Source organism: Hyla sarda, chromosome 8 (assembly GCF_029499605.1).
Source record: "Hyla sarda isolate aHylSar1 chromosome 8, aHylSar1.hap1, whole genome shotgun sequence".
Taxonomy (NCBI): domain Eukaryota; kingdom Metazoa; phylum Chordata; class Amphibia; order Anura; family Hylidae; genus Hyla; species Hyla sarda.
In genome coordinates this window covers 164,918,985-164,935,392 of record NC_079196.1, presented here as the reverse complement: position 1 = coordinate 164,935,392, position 16,408 = coordinate 164,918,985, and the positions used below count along the sequence as shown (strand labels likewise).

The window sequence follows — 16,408 nt, the reverse complement described above, 5'->3', positions numbered from 1 at the left end:
GGTGATGGCTTTTCTCTGTTCGTACAGTCGGTCCAACATATGGAGGGTGGAATTCCAACGTGTGGCAACGTCACAAATCAGACTATGTTGTGGGATACCGTTCTGACGCTGCAGCTCAAGGAGAGTGTGCTTTGCAGTGTACGAGTGGCTGAAGTGCATGCAAAGTTTCCTTCCCATTGTTAGGATGTCTTGCAAATGGGGGGGAACACTTCAGGAACTGCTTGACAACCAGATTGAACACGTGCGTCATGCAGGGCGCATGGTTCAGCCTTCCCAGTTGTAGCGCATGCAAGATGTTCTTCCCGTTGTCAGTCACCATGGTTCCCATTTCCAGTTTTCGTGGAGTAAGCAATGCTCCGATTTCTTTACAAATGACTTTTAGCCGTTACTCCCCTGTATGACTCTTTTCGCCAAGGCAAACCATGTGAAGAACAGTGTGACACCGCCGTGCCCTGCACACATGGTATGCTGAAGGGCGACTGAGACTTGTCTGGGCAGTGGAGGCTGAGGACACGGTGGAGGATGAGGAGGCGGAGTCGCACACTGTCACAGGACCAACGGGCTGAGAGCATGGAGGATGAAGCGGCGTGACCTGTCCAAGTTGGGGTTGTGGCTGTGCAGGAACCACATTCACCCAGTGAGCCGTAAAGGACATGTATTGTCCCTGACCGTAGTTACGGCTACTGCCATGCTCTTTGGTACACCCCGACAGGCTCAAGGACTGGACCACCTTCTTTTCCACAAAATTGTGCAGGGCTGGTACTGCCTTCTTCGCAAAGAAATGACGGCTTGGCACTCTCCACCTTAGCTTTGCACAAGCCATCAGTTCTCTGAAAGGTGCAGAGTTCACCACTTGAAAAGGGAAGGACTGCAGCACCAGCAACATAGACAGAAGAACATTCAGCTTCTGCGCCATTGGATGAGTGGGTGCATACTGTTGTCTCTTGGACATGGCTTCGTGGATGGCTTGCTGGCGGAATGGCTGACTAAAAGTGGGAGGAGCAGGAGCATCTGGGGCGACAGAAAGAGGGTATGACACACAGCTCCCTTCGGCTGAGGTGGTGGAGTCTTGGCTGGCTGAAAGAGGGAGCGGCGTGCCACTGGGTGATGCAGCAGGCTGGGCCACTACATCATAGCCACGGTTCTCCCAGGCCGCTTTATGGTGGCGAAGCATATGTTGATGCAGGGCCGTGGTGCCAACATTGGGACCCTGGCCACGCTTCACCTTCTGCCGTCATATCTTACATGTGGCTATGTGTACCTCCACTGGATGCTTGATAAAAAACTGCCACACAGACAAGTAGCTGATTTTCGACCCAACAGTCCGCACTAATTAACTGCTACTGCCTCCGTCTCCAGGAACCCCTGTTCCACTACCTCCCTGGAAGGTAGGCTGCCGCGAAGCAGGTGGTCTCCCCCCGGCACGTTTGGCTCCAGAATTTCCACTTCTACCACCATGCTGACTGACAACCATGCTACCGCCTTGCTGGCTCAGCTGCTGCCTCACGGGCAACCTGCAACTCTCTTCTCCTGATGATGATGAAGCCCCTTCTGCACCCGGCTCCCAATTGCGATCGGCTTCATCATTATCAACAAGTGTCTGCACGTTACTGATGTCCTACTCAGGTTTCTCAACAGTGTCTGCTTCTGGACCCTGAACCCTGGCAACACCACCTCCCACGTCACTCTCCTCATCACTACTTGCACGCCTAGCAGAGGAGGCGTCGGATGTCTCCTCCACTTCTTGGCTGGGCAGTAGCTGCTGACTGTCCTCTATTAGATCGATCTCACTGAATAGTGGAACTGAACCAACAGCATAAGATGATTCTGTAGGAGAGGGAACAGGTTAGGACAGAGGCAATGGGAGGACAGGGACAGCTCCTGGGCCATGCCAAATGAGGGTTGTGTCTTAGGAACCCACCGACTGTTGACTGGGGGTGTCAGATGTCACCTTTTTTTCTTTTTAAGAGCCGAGGCAAGTGCTCTCTATCACCCAAAGTGCAAATGTGTCACACAAAAAAAAACGAGCACAAAGGATGCGGTCTATCGCTAAGCTCTTCTTCAACAGGAGAGAGGCCCCCAACAAACCTACCCTTCACCTCCAGGCCAAAAGCCACTGCAAGGATCTAGGTTTGATGCCCCTTTTCACTGAAGCTACTAGGGGGCCACAAATGCCACTTGGCTTCAACCTAGGCATTAACCAGGGTATTAGCCATGGAGCTGTATACTGATGGCATCTCGACCGAAGCCAAGATGCCCAGGGGTTGCAGGGAGGTGAGGAACCTGATGGCCACACACACCTCCCCTAGACCGCTAGGAGGGACACTCAGAATGGCTACCGCATACTGACAAATCCTGTGTACAGAGAAAAAAACGTAAAGTGGCACAGTGACATACAAAAATAATAAATAAGTGAATGAGTGCAGATATACTGCCCAGTCATCCGGCCAGATCTATAAAAATGTCCCTGTTCCTAGCCAGGAGGCCGGGATACCAAGGGTGCGTGCCAAAAGGTGAAGAGTGTATGGTGCAGTGCCTTCACTCAGTGAGCTATCACACCCAGTGAGTTTTGGCACCTCAGGGTCACCACTCCCCGAGGCACAAAAGTACCTCAGCTCTACACCCCCCAACCTCATGGCGAGACCCGTAGGAAACAGGTCACATCAGAGCAGCCGTTGAGGTGGTGTTGTGGCACCAGCCCCGGAATGCCCCGGTACACCTGCCCCCTCCATACAGCACCCATCCCAACCAGCCCCACACCGGTGTGACTCTCCACCGGCATAAAACTGATAAGAACAGATACTACAGTTGATCTTAGCCAAAGGGCCGAGAAGCGATGTCACTTGCGATGAAGTGGTTGACCGTGTTAACCAATCGACGACGGCAGATGGGTTCCTGGTCGAGACACGACCGCTAGCTGATAATGGGAGCTCAGGCCTCTCGCTGCAACTACTGTTGCCACTTGTCCCTAGTCTACTGTGAGCTCTGCCTGAAAGATTTAGGCCTCTGACACTCATCTGTGCACGTCCTGGCACTTCTCTCCCTGACATACTCGGTGCATATATGAGGGGAGTACAATACGCTTCACTACGCATTAATCCAGTATTTGTCTAGACCAGCAGAAGGTGTGCACTCTTGGCTGGCCATTCGCAATATGTACGCCCTTGACAGATTACCAGGAACAAAATAGTACACTACTTAGATGAAGGTATGAGGTATGCACTGATGAGGGCAGAAAAATGCTCTATAGTACACTTAAAAAAGTATCTGAGCACACTAGCCGGTGAGTACTTTTGCCTGGACTTTCACAGTATGTAGGCCCTTGACAGATTAACAGGTAAAAAAATAGTACACTACTTAGATGTACATATGCGGTATGCACTGATGAGGGCAGAAAAACGCGCTACAATACGCCTAAAAACTCTGTATTTTTGTAAAACACCAGCAGGAGATTACTTTTGTCTGGCCTTTCACAGTATGTAGGCCCTTGACAGATTAACAGGTACAAAATAATACACTACTTAGATGTATGTATGTGGTATGCACTTATGAGGGCAGAAAAATGTGATAAAATGCCCCTAAAAACTCTGTAATATTTTTTTAAACACCAGCCGGTGATTACTTTTGGCTGTCCTTTCACAGTATGTAGGCCTTTGACAGATTAACAGGTACAAAATAGTACACTACTTAGATGTACGTATGGGGTATGCACTGATGAAGGCAGAAAAATGCGCTACAATATGCCTAAAAACTCTGTATTTTTGTAAAACACCAGCCGGTGATTGCTTTGGTCTGTCCTTTCACAGTAGCCATAGTTTGGCTGAATAGGAGTTAGCCACCCCCTTAGTTAGGACTCAATAGATTATAACAGGAGGTTCCTGAGCGGGACCGCCCTTGATAGGGTTGACAAGTTTAGGGTGTAATAGGCCCCTAGGGCCCCGATATAATCCCCCCACCATCTACCTAGGGACCTCCTTATATGCGCCTTGTCGCCCCCTCTAAAATTTATTAAATTTATAAATAATTTTATTGATTAATTGCTATCTGTCATGGTCCCTGTTAAAAACTGGCACGAGGAGTCCTGGTCCCCATGTGATCTATGTCCTGTTATATACTCTATTGCATCACCATTGCATATATTTCAATGACAATCCATATGGAGAGCATACCTCTATATTTCTGGCTGAAATACACCATTCAGCCTTATTACTTGTTCACAACTGTGACTATTATTGTAGTACGTTTCAGTCCTGTGTGATTTCCAAATAGGCGATCTACACTATACATACTCTTTTGCATCTACCTTCAGTGACTATTTGGATAATATGAGAGCTGAATTAACCTGCTATACAGCTGTAATCTTCTTTACTTACGTCCGTACCACCCACGTGTTGTTTGTTGTGACAGCGCGTAGGGGTGGAGCCATGCCGCACCTCTCAATACGCGCCATGAGGGGCACGGCACCTCGCGCTGTATAAGGACATCGCGGGCGTACGTGACATCAGACGCTGCCTCACCGCATTAGGTGAGAGATGCTAACAAAGGCGTCCCGCTGAAAGCGGGCAGAGCATCCCACGCACGCCGGTAAACTCTTAATCCTGAGTATTGCTAGATCTGTTAATACACAGTTCTAGTTCAAATTCCTTTTCAGGTTTTGCCAGTAAAATTGTGATTTCTCTTTTTACAGGGGGAAGACCAGACTGGACCATAGACTGCATATAGGGACAGTTCTTCTTTCACAGGAGCTGTGTTCTTTCTTCCACAGGCATTGTTATATAGGGAAAGAGCTTCTTCCCTACAGGTTCTATGGTCCCAACATAGGTCTATTGAATTTTGCCACATTGTACAATCTATGTATGACTTGACTTGACATATATTGTTACTGGCTTATATTTAGCCCCATTAACCTTTTAACATTTAGCGGTCAGAACTATTGCTAAGTCTTTATATGCCCTGAGGACGCCAGTTGATACAACCTGGCAGAAACGCATTGGCATTTTTGATTCATTTATTCCCGCCTGTTGTGGTGTATCTCTGTATTGTACCCCAGGTGGGTGGTGCCTTTGGGTTGGCTGGGCCCTGCAGAACCTACAGGCACCAAGTATGTTACATTTTGACCATTAATAATTCACATTGTTTTCATTTTAAATGAGAATATTAAAAGCTACGTTTTATCCATTTGCACATCCTGGACAATTAGTCCCCCCATTTTTTATTCATTTTTGTTGCTGGATGACATAGTAATATAACTTGGAATTATGTGAATTAATCTATCTTTGCTTCACGTTTTTGTTATATATCTTTCTGGGAAAAGTTTCAGAATAGTTTGTCATTCATGCCTTGTCTCTACAGCTATTGCCTGTGTCCCTGTGCAGGGACAAAATACAGGAAGTAAGGACATGACAAGCAGATCTCCATGTTCCATGCAGGGTTCTTTACACTGAGGACAAGCAGGACTGTGTGCAGTGAGGACAAGCAGGTCTGTGTGCAGTGAGGACAAGCAGGGCTCTGTACACTAAGGACAAGCAGGACTGTGTGCAGTGAGGACAAGCAGGGCTCTGTGCAATGAGGACAAGCAGGGCTCTGTGCACTGAGGACAAGAAGGGATCCGTACACTGAGGACAAGAAAGGCTCTGTACACTGAGGACAAGAAGGGATCTGTACACTTGGAGGATGAGATATGAGGACGGGATATGAGGTCGAGATAGAATGTCGAGATAGGAGGACGGGATGGGAGGTTGGGTTAGGAGGTCGAGATAGGAGGTCAGGATAGGAGGTCGAAATAGGTTGGGATAGGAGGTCGGGATAGGAGGTCGACATAGGAGGTCGACATATGAGGACGGGAAAGGAGGACGGGATTGGAGGACGGGATAGGAGGATGGGATAGAAGAACGGGATAGGAGGACTGGATAGGAGGACTGGATAGGAAGACGGGATATGAGGTAGAGATAGGAGGTCAGGATAGGAGGTCGAGATAGGAGGTTGAGATAGGAGGACGGGATAAGAGGACAGGATAGGAGGTCGCAATAGGAGGACAGGATAGGAGTTCAGGATAGGAGGTCGGGATAGGAGGACGGGATATGAGGACGGGATAGGAGGTCGGGATAGGAGGTCGGGATAAGAGGTTGGGATAGGAGGTCGAGATAGGAGGACGGGATAGGAAGTCGGGATAGGAGGTTGGGATAGGAGGTTGAGATAGGAGGTCGACATAGGAGGTCGAGATAGGAGGACAGGATATGAGGATGGGAAAGGAGGTCAGGATAGGAGGTCAGAATAGAAGGTCAAGATAGGAGGACAGGATAGGATGACGGGATATGAGGATGGGATATGAGGACGGTACAGAAGGACGGGATAGGAGGTCGGGATGGGAGGTCGTGATAGGAGGACTAGATAGGAGGTCGGAATAGGAGGTATGGATAGGAGGTCGAGATAGGAGGACAGGATAGGAGGACGGGATATGACCACAGGATATGGGGACGGGATATGAGGATGGGATAGGAGGACGGGATAGGAGATCGGGATAGGAGGACAGGATAGGACGACGGGACAGGAGGTCGGGATTTGAGGTCGGGATATAAGGACGGGATATTGGGTTGGTATATGACAACAATATATGAGGACGGGAAATGAAGTCAAAAGCTTCCTTTGTGATTTTCCTAAAAAAGGCTTGCTTGAAGAAGGGATCTGTACACTGGGAGGATGAGATATGACAACGGGGTATGAGGTCAAGATAGAAGGTCGAGATAGTAGGACCGGATAGGAGGACAGGATAGGAGGTTGGAAAAGGGGGTCAAGATAAGAGATCAGGATAGGAGGTCGAGATACGAGGTCGAGATATGAGGACGGGATAGGAGGACGGGATAGAAGGACAGGATATGAGGTCGAGATAGGAGGTCGAGATAGGAGGTCGAGATAGGAGGTTGAGACATGAGGATGGGAAAGATAGGAGGAAAGATAGGAGGACGGGAGAAGGACAGGATATGAGGTCGAGATAGGTGGACGGGATAGGAGGCCGGGATAGGAGGTCAGGATAGGAGGTCGAGATAGGGGGTCAAGATAGGAGGAGGGGATATGAGGACGGATAGGAGGACAGGATAGGAGGTTGGGATAGGAAGTCGAGATAGGAGGACTGGATAGGAGGACGGGATAGGAGGACGGGATAGGGGGACGGGATATGAGGACAGGATAGAAGGACGGGATAGGAGGTCGGGATAGGAGGTTGGGATAGGAGGTCGAGATAGGAGGTTGAGATAGGAGGATGGGATAAGAGGACATGACAGGAGGTTGGGATAGGAGGACGGGATAGGAGGTTGGGATAGGAGGTCGGGATAGGAGGTCGAGATAGGAGGACGGGATGGGAGGACGGGATAAGAGGACGGGATAGGAGGTTGAGATAGGAGGACGGGATAAGAGGTCGAGATAGGAGGACGGGAGGGGAGGACGGGATAAGAGGACGGGATAGGAGGTTGAGATAGGAGGACGGGATAAGAGGTTGGGATAGGAGGTCGGGATTGGAGGTCGGGATAGGAGGTCAAGATAGGAGGTCGAGATAGGAGGTTGAGATAGGAGGACGGGATATGAGGATGGGATAGGAGGTCGGGATAGGAGGTCGGGATAGGAGGTCGAGATAGGAGGACAGGATAGGAGGACGGGATATGAGGATGGGATATGAGGACAGTACAGAAGGATGGGATAGGAGGTCGGGATAGGAGGACGAGATAGGAGGACGGGATAGGAGGTCGGGATAGGAAGACAGGTTAGGAGGACGGGATAGGAGGTCGAGATAGGAAGATGGGATATGGGGTTGGGATATGACAACAATATAATAGGACGGGATATGAAGTCAAAAGCTTCCTTTGTTGATTTTCCTGGAAAAGGCTTGCTTGATGCCGCATGGCATGGATTCAGGTGTGGACTCTGTTACGTTTTACTTGGTTCTGCATTTAAAGACTGTTTTCTGTCTGCCAAGTGTGAATAAAACACTGAACTTTGATTTGAAATGTACTGAGTTATCCTGAGTTATATCCTGTAGATCTTTTATCTTTTATTTTTTATTAAAATTTCAAACATAACAATAAAAAATTACAAAACATAAACATACCATATCCGACAGAACATATCAATATAGCGAATCATAAAACCAAACACCATAGCATAAAATACAACACCGGTCCACCCCACACTCATTCCTGCACACAAACAAATATATACAATATTTACAAAATACATATTCCTATAATACCCATACCATTATAATAAACTATATACACTAATATACACTAATACTAAATGTGAATTTCCTGGCCCAGTTGCAATACCAAAAACCCAATACCAGTAATATACCAAAAAGAATAACAACAACAACAATAATAATATATACAAAATAATAAAAACCAACACAAACAAAATAACACCACTTTTTTTTTTTTTTTATATATTTTTTTTTTTTTTTGGCCCTGAGCTGGTCCCGCATCCCATGCCCCCAGTACATGTTACCAGACGTCCATGAACCAGTCCAGGATTTTCTGTATATATAAAAGTCCCATACAAACCCCCTCCCCCCTTTTTAACCCACCACCCAACCTAAACTAAACCCAAACCCCAGGTGGCATCACACAATATATACAATATAGACATTACATAAAATATACACAGACTAGCAATATATACAATACATAAGTATACAAATAGACTACAACAATAAATACAATAACAAATACATATGACACTATAAGCCAAACAACAAACCCCTAAAGCTCAAGTTCAGCGCCTGCAAGCCCTATATTACCATAAACCAACTGCTCAAAACAAAAAGACTAATGTGCCAGCATCAGCCCACCACCAGGGGGAGACAACAGGCTAAGGCACTTTAAAGGCAGAGCCCCTCCATAGACGAGAGGCCCTGCCAGCACCCAGCCTCTCGTACTCCAGAGAACGCACCTTCACCAGGTCACCGAGAATGTTCCTAACCACCACATCCACAGGGAGGATTTTACGCTGCGTCGACACTAAACACCGTGCGTTCCACGTGTAGTACCTAACCACTGAGCTGACTAGGAATAAGGTGCACCGGTCCCAGCCTCCAAGGTTTCTGAATGCCCCATAGGCCCATTCCGCATAGGAGAGACTGGCCAGCCGAGGCCAACCAATGGAAGCGCCCACCCTGGTGTAAACCTCTGTGTTAAAGGGACAATGAAGCAGAAAATGCTCCATGCTTTCCAGCATGCCTCCACACTCTTCGCGGGGACATCCCCGGTCATCAGAGCTCCTGCACTTCAGATTGTCCCTCACACACAGTTTCCCGTGAAAGCAGCGCCAAGTCAAGTCCCAAAACTTCAAGGGGATCCTGATAGAATTCAAAAGCTCTAAACCCACCTCCAGATCCCGACTTGGGCAGTCCTTGAGCGCCAATGGCCCCTGGAAATGAGAAGACAGGACCCTCTTGTCAAGGAATTTCCTCGACAGAGTCCTAATCTCCCCCATCCCCAGACCCCACCGACGAATAACCTTCAGAACCGGGTAGCGTAAGCTGGGAGATGCCCGTGTGGTGTGCGAAGATCCTTCACTTGCCCTCCTGTCTCCCATTCCTGGAAGAAAGGCCAAAACCATCCCCTACAGGAGGATACCCACGGAGGAGCCCTCTCTGACCAGAGGTTTGCTATATTGGTCTTAAGAAAGGTATTCACTAGGAACACCACAGGGTTGACCATACACAACCCTCCTCGTACGGTAAGTAACCTCCCTCTTCACTAGGTTCAGTCTGTTCCCCCATAACATCTGGAAGAACACACTGTAGACCCGGGTCCAAAGAGGTTCTGGCAACATGCATACACTGCCCAGGTATATCAGTAAAGGGAGCAGGAATGTTTTGATCAGGTTAACCCTTTCCCGGAGGGTCAAAGACCAACCCTTCCACTGATCCACCTTCTGAGCGGCGATCTTAAGCCTGCTGTCCCAGTTTTGTTTGGGGTAATCCCCTTGGCCAAATTCGATGCCGAGAACTTTTGCAGATTCCTGGGGCTCTGGAAGGGCGTCCGGTCAAAACCAGGATCTCCCCCTCCCAGCCAGAGACTCTCGCACTTATCCCGGTTGATCTTGGACCCGGATGCCTCCGAGTAGCGGTCCACCTCTGACATCACCCATTGGCCTTCCTCTTGTGAGGAGACAAACACGGTGGCATCATCAGCATACGCTACCGCCCTCAGAGCCAAATCCGGCACCGCCAGGTCCATTCTCACCCCCGCCAACGGTCCACAATCAATCCTCCTAAGGAAAGGATCAATTGCAAACACGTACAGCAACGGGCTCAAAGGACAACCCTGACGGACGCCAGACCCAACCTCAAAAGAGCGGCCAATCCAACCATTCACAAGCAGGAAACTCTCTGCCCCTGCGTACAAGGTCTTAAGCCAATCAACAAACCCCCCCGGCAGGCCATATCTCAGAAGAACAGACCAGAGGTATTCATGGTTAACCCGATCAAATGCTTTTGCCTGATCCAAGGACAGCAAGTACCCCTTCCAGTGGCCAGCCCTACCCTGCTCCACAGCCTCTCGGACACTGAGCACAGCACTAAATGTACTGCGGCCCGGAACAGAGCAATGCTGAGCCCCCGAAAGGAGCCGGGGTGCAAACTCCACCAGCCGGTTAAACAGCACTTTTGCCAGAATCTTTCGGTCCACATTGAGAAGTGCTATGGGACGCCAATTCTCAATGTGGGACGGGACTTTACCCTTTGACAGGACGATCAGCGCTGACCCCCTCATTGACTTTGGCAGAGTGCCCGAGGATAGACACTCATTAAAAACCCCAGTCAAGAGGGGAACCAAAGTGTCCTTAAAGGTCTTATAGAACTCAGATGTTAAGCCATCCGGACCGGGTGACTTCTTGAGGGCAAGCCCATCAATAGCCATCCTGACTTCCTCTTCCCGGATCATCTCTGTCAAAACGTCAAGAGAGGAGTCTACTCCTGGTTCAGGGACGGTTTCAGCCAAGAAAGCTGATACCTTATCTCGATCCAGATCCTTCCTTCCCAAGAGGTGCGAGTAGAAGGATCTGACGACCTCCAGGATCCCTGATCTGGACCTTTTCAAGGATCCCGTACTATCAATCAGTACTGAGACTATTTTACTATTCACTGACATCTTGCAGTTTCTGTAAGGGTCAGGCGAGCGGTACTTCCCGTAATCCCTCTCAAAAACCAAAGATGCGTGTCTGTCATACTGGCACTTCATCAACAAGGATTTCACTCTGGAGATATCGTCACGACTACCTCCAGTCGAGACAAGGTTCTCAAGTTTCTTCCTCAGGCCCTGGTACAAACGGTACCTGTTTAGGCTTCTGAGGCCCGAGAGCTGGCAGAAGAATCTCGCAACCCTTTCCTTGAAGATCTCCCACCACTCTGACTTACTGCTACAAAGGCCCAGCAATGGTACCTGGCTCTGAAGAAAATCCTCAAAGGACTGTCTTATCTCCGCTTCTTCCAAGAGAGACGAATTCAGCTTCCAATAGCCTCTGCCCATCCGGGGGGTCTCTGTGACATTCAGAGAAAACAAAATTAAACAGTGATCGGAGAACTCCACCTCAACAACAGACACTGCTGAAGAGACGGCCTCCTCCTTTAAAAAAAAAACCTATCTATCCTAGACCTACAACTACCCCTATGATAGGTGAATCCCGTGTGGCCTGGGGTGTGCCGGATGTGGACATCCACCAGGCGAGCCTCACTCGCTATGCTATTAAGGGCGACGCTATCATAAGTCAGCTTGTCTCTGGCACCTCCCCTGTCTTGGGGCCTCGTGACAGCATTAAAATCCCCTCCAAAGACCACCTGCCGACTTGTAAAAAGATAGGGCTTGATCCTCATAAAGAGACACTTCCGGTCCCACTTAGACTGTGGGCCGTAGATGTTAATAAGGCGAAGTTCTTGTCCCTTCATGAGGACATCAAAGATCAGGCACCTCCCCATTTCTAACTCGATAACCCGTCGGCATTCTACCGCTGCGGTAAAAAGGACTGCCACTCCGCTATACGGCTCGGCCCCAAGAGACCAGTAGGAGGGCCCATTCCTCCACTCTCTTTTAGCCCTGTAGATAGATGACATATCTGTAAGCCTGGTCTCTTGCAAAAATAAAATATCAGTATTAATATGGGCAAAAAAATCATAGGCCGCAAATCGAGCCGTATCTGACTTTATGCTGGCAACATTAATAGATGCCAGAGTCAACGGAGAGGGTGCCGCCATCAAGGGTGACTGAGTTAGACAGCTTTCTTTTTCCCACCATCCTTCCCATCCACCCCACCACCCTCCTCATCAGATGATGGTTTACCCCTTTTAAGTGAAATAGATGTGTCCATTTTCCCTTTATATACATTTTCCTCGTCCCCTGACTCTGGGCCAGTCTCCCCCCCTGAAGACATAGATTCCCCAGGGAGAGAGGACTCAGCGTCTCCTGTGAGCCCCACCGCAACATCCGGAACCTCACCCCCAGCCCCCCCCTCCTCCGAAGAGGAAATGTCGCGGAGGGCTCGGAACCGGTTGGAGAGACCAATCAGAGGGGGGTCAGTTGTACCTTCCTTTGGCATCTGGCGGGTGGGAGAAGATCTTACATCTCTCCTTTTCTTATTCTTCCGAGTACCCCGCTTTGTTTCTGCCCATCCCCCACTGTCCTCATCCGCGCTCCCACCATGGGAGGACAGTGAGGAGATGGCATCCCCCTCTTTGTGGATCTTCCCAATCTCCTCATCCAGTTCACTATCCCCCAGGGCCTCAGCAGTAAGACTGGCCGCAGGGACAGGATCAGGAGTCACCCCAGTTGGTTGATGCTCCTGTGAGTCCTGAATCTCCCTGTCCCTTTGACGCTTCTCGAGACGCCTCAGTTGGGCAGGCGTCTTCTGCTTACTTTTCTTCCCTGGCCGCTGCACCCCTTCATCCCCGACAGCCATCCCCCCAGCAGAATCCACCTCACGGCTTACTCCCACCGGGGCAACAACCGCGTTGACAAAGGAACGAGGGCAGCGACTGAATGGGTGACCTAAGTCACCACACAGGTGACACCTAATCTCTGCACAAGATGTAGCGAGATGGCCTATTTCCCCACACAGAGTGCACTTCTGCACAGTGCAATTGGCACTAAAATGTGTGGGGTCATGTGACAGATGTGACAGAGCTTCGGCTGACCCTGGTAGAAGATCTGGATACGATCCCTTCCGAGGAAGGTCGCAGATGGTATATGGGTAACGGTGTTTCCTGAACGCCTAAGCTTGACCATAAACATCCAGGCCCCTGACCAGATGCCATATTCATCCCTGTTCTTTTTTGGGACCTCCACCACCTCACCATACCGACCTAGCCACGTCATTATGTCAATACAAGAAAGCGATTCGTTACGGGTTAAAACGGTCACCTTCTTGACATTATTTTGGCGAGACACTGCCTGAATGGCAAAGTCTCGCCAGCCGGGCTCATTCTTTACCAACTCATAATTCGACCAGAAGAGCTCAAGCCCCTCTGGCCGAACAAAGCTGATATCGAACTCAGGGGTACCATAAGGATGTATTAAGGCATAGATGTCAGCTGCCTTAAAGCCCAACTTCAGCAGAAGCTCAACAACTTTAGCTCTTGGAGGACATGTATCACTGCCTCTCCACCTCAGCCGGACCACATTCCTTCGGAGACCACCTGGCCCGGCTGTTGGAAGAGACCACACAGTATCCCCCCCATCTTTCCTCTCGGAAGGCTGAAAGACCATGTCTTTCTATCCAAAAGGATAGATCAACCTCCCTACCCTCTACATTGATTGATCTCTCCCCTCTCCTTAAGGCCCCCAGGAGACGCTGCTGCAAACTGCTCTCCCCAGAGCCAGAGGACGAGGAAGCTGCCCCCCTTCCCCCAGCGGTGACATTCGCGTAGCTGCGGACGGGTGCTGCCACCGCTGGGGGTGCAACTGGACCAGGCCCTACATTCCCACCACTAATCTGTGCCCCTTCACCACCCTCCTCCACATAATCCATACCCAAACCATTGACCCCTATTTTAGCTGATGTGCCCCCCATACCTCCACCCGTGCTACAGCCCAAACCACCATTCAAAGAAAGATTTTTAGTAACATATGAATTATTCCCCTCATTCACACCCTCAGTCACTCCAACATTAAGCTCCACATTCATACTGGCTGGACCGGTGCGTTCTGGTGCAGATTTTGTACTGTCAGCATCACTGGGTACCAGGGCTGGAGCCATCACCACAGGACAGGTCACCGGTCCCTTATACAAGGACCGGGAAGCCTGCCTAGCCTGTTTATTAGCGGCCCCAGCCCTGTTTTTACCGGTACCCTCCGCCTCATCCGTACTAGAATGTCCAGCTCCTGGGTGCCGCTGATCTGGATCAGCGGCGCCAATGCAAAACAAAAGTTTTTTTCTACTTTTGGGAGAATCTATTTTTCCCTTAGCCACCACGACTACCTCCGGCACTGAGTCACCCCCCTCTCCCACAGGGGACCGAACTACAGCACCGGAGTCTGCCTCTCTGCCCACTGCTGGGCCGCCCTCATTGTACGGCCTTGCGGCCGATGCCTTCTCTGCTCCATCCCTGCTACTGCAAACAGGCATGGAGCTCTGCGCCCTTTTAGTATCTGTACTCTCCCCGCACCTTTGCACCGAGTCCACCACAGAACACGGGCTGGGCTGGGTAACGGGGCTTGCACAATGAGCTGACCCTGCGGCCGACTCAGGGTTTACAGGGAGGGGGGTGTAGATGTAACTCACCACTTCTTGCTGCTTTGGCTTGGTCTTCTTCTTCTTACCCCCAGGTGCCTCATTTGGGAGCTCATCTCCAAACACCAGGTTCTGAGGACACACTGGGGATTCCAGCATGCGGATCTGGGCCATTAGCGCCCCTCCCTGGTAGCTGCTGTCACTGTCCTCCCCTGAGTCGGCAGGTGATACTGCTGGTTGCTGTGCAGGGGGCCCACTGTACGGGGCCTGCTGCTGTTGCCGCAGGCCACCAGGTGGATCTGGCTGTTGTTCTTCCTCCATCTCCTCCGCATCATCCACCTGGCTCTCAGGTTGCAGCCCCATCAACCTTTTATTTTCCTTTTCCTCCATTACCTTGAATCTTTCTCCATTTTCCAATTTTTCTTTAAATGGCCCACTCTTCGCCAGTAATTCTGCTCTCCTCTCCTCCAAAGCTTGTATTTCAGCCATAAGTCTCTTTATCTGCCCCTGGATCTCCGTCTTTTTCTTTTTTGGAGTTACCTTAGCCCTGGCATGGTCACAGCGCAGTTCCTCTCGGAGCCTCCTGATGGCCTTACAGGCGTCTTCATACTCACGGAGGTGACTTTTTACCCGGGAGGTATAGGTGGAAATAGACTCCCGGGTCCTCAGCACTCCCCAGCCTTCCTCACTGAGGTCGGCTTCACCTCCGTGAGCACTCTGCCTTCTTCCTGATGAACCCAGCTTTCCGCTGGTAGCACCCAGCTTTCCTGAGGTGGATCCAGCCTTGGAGCTTCTCACCTCTGTGGGGGGAGTTGGAGCAGCATTGCTGCGACTCCTGGTGGAACGCCTCACCCCCAAATCCTCCGATGTTCCGGCCGCTTGCTGGCTTCTACTGCTCCCCTGCGGCCTATTCCGAGGAGCAGAAGCCTGGGCCTCGCCTCCCTCACTCATGCCTGGAAACCCACTCCCTCCCTGGGGAGGAGGAAGCAGGCCCCAGGTGGAACAGATGGAAATCCCTGGAGCTCAGGAGACACAGCAGACACACAGCACAGCTGAAGCACGACCACACCCGCAACTAATTGGTCAGCACTCCAGAGCTGTACTCACTACTCTGCTGGCGGGGTCACTGTGTACATAAAAACTACAGATCATGGCACAAAAAATGGTCCCTCATCTAGCCTTGTATATGGAAAAATAAAAGTGTTATAGAATGGAAAAATGTTATGCAAGTTAATTTTCTCACAAAAAGTAGTAAAATATAACAAAACCTATATTAATTGGGAATCGTTGGAATCATATGGACCTACAGAATGAAGATAATGTGTAATTTTAACCATAAAATATATTGCGTAGAAACTAACTCACACCCCCAAAAACTTTGCAAAATTTTGTTATTTGTTATATTTTCTTTATTAATTGAAAAATGTATTTATTATATGTGGGCAAGGCATCTATATGGTTGTGGGTGGATGGGGGGCCCCATGAGTTATGAGTCCACCCCTGCTAGCCGGCAACAGTCTCATTGGGAGGGGTACAAGTCTCAGTGGGAGGGGAGGGGGCACTATCTTGGGGGGATAGTTTGGGGGCCCCATCATACTGAAGTGCTCCTTCTTCCAGGCAGCCTTAATCTGGCCCTGGTAAGATACAAGGTATACACGGTTTTAGGTCTGGTAAGAAAACTGGATACAGGGCA

At 49.9% G+C, this 16,408-nt stretch overlaps 1 pseudogene; it reads right to left on the bottom strand.

Moving 5' to 3' along the window:
• Nucleotides 1–2,678: 2,678 nt before the first annotated feature.
• Nucleotides 2,679–2,838, bottom strand: LOC130290100 (U2 spliceosomal RNA; annotated as a pseudogene).
• Nucleotides 2,839–16,408: the final 13,570 nt, after the last annotated feature.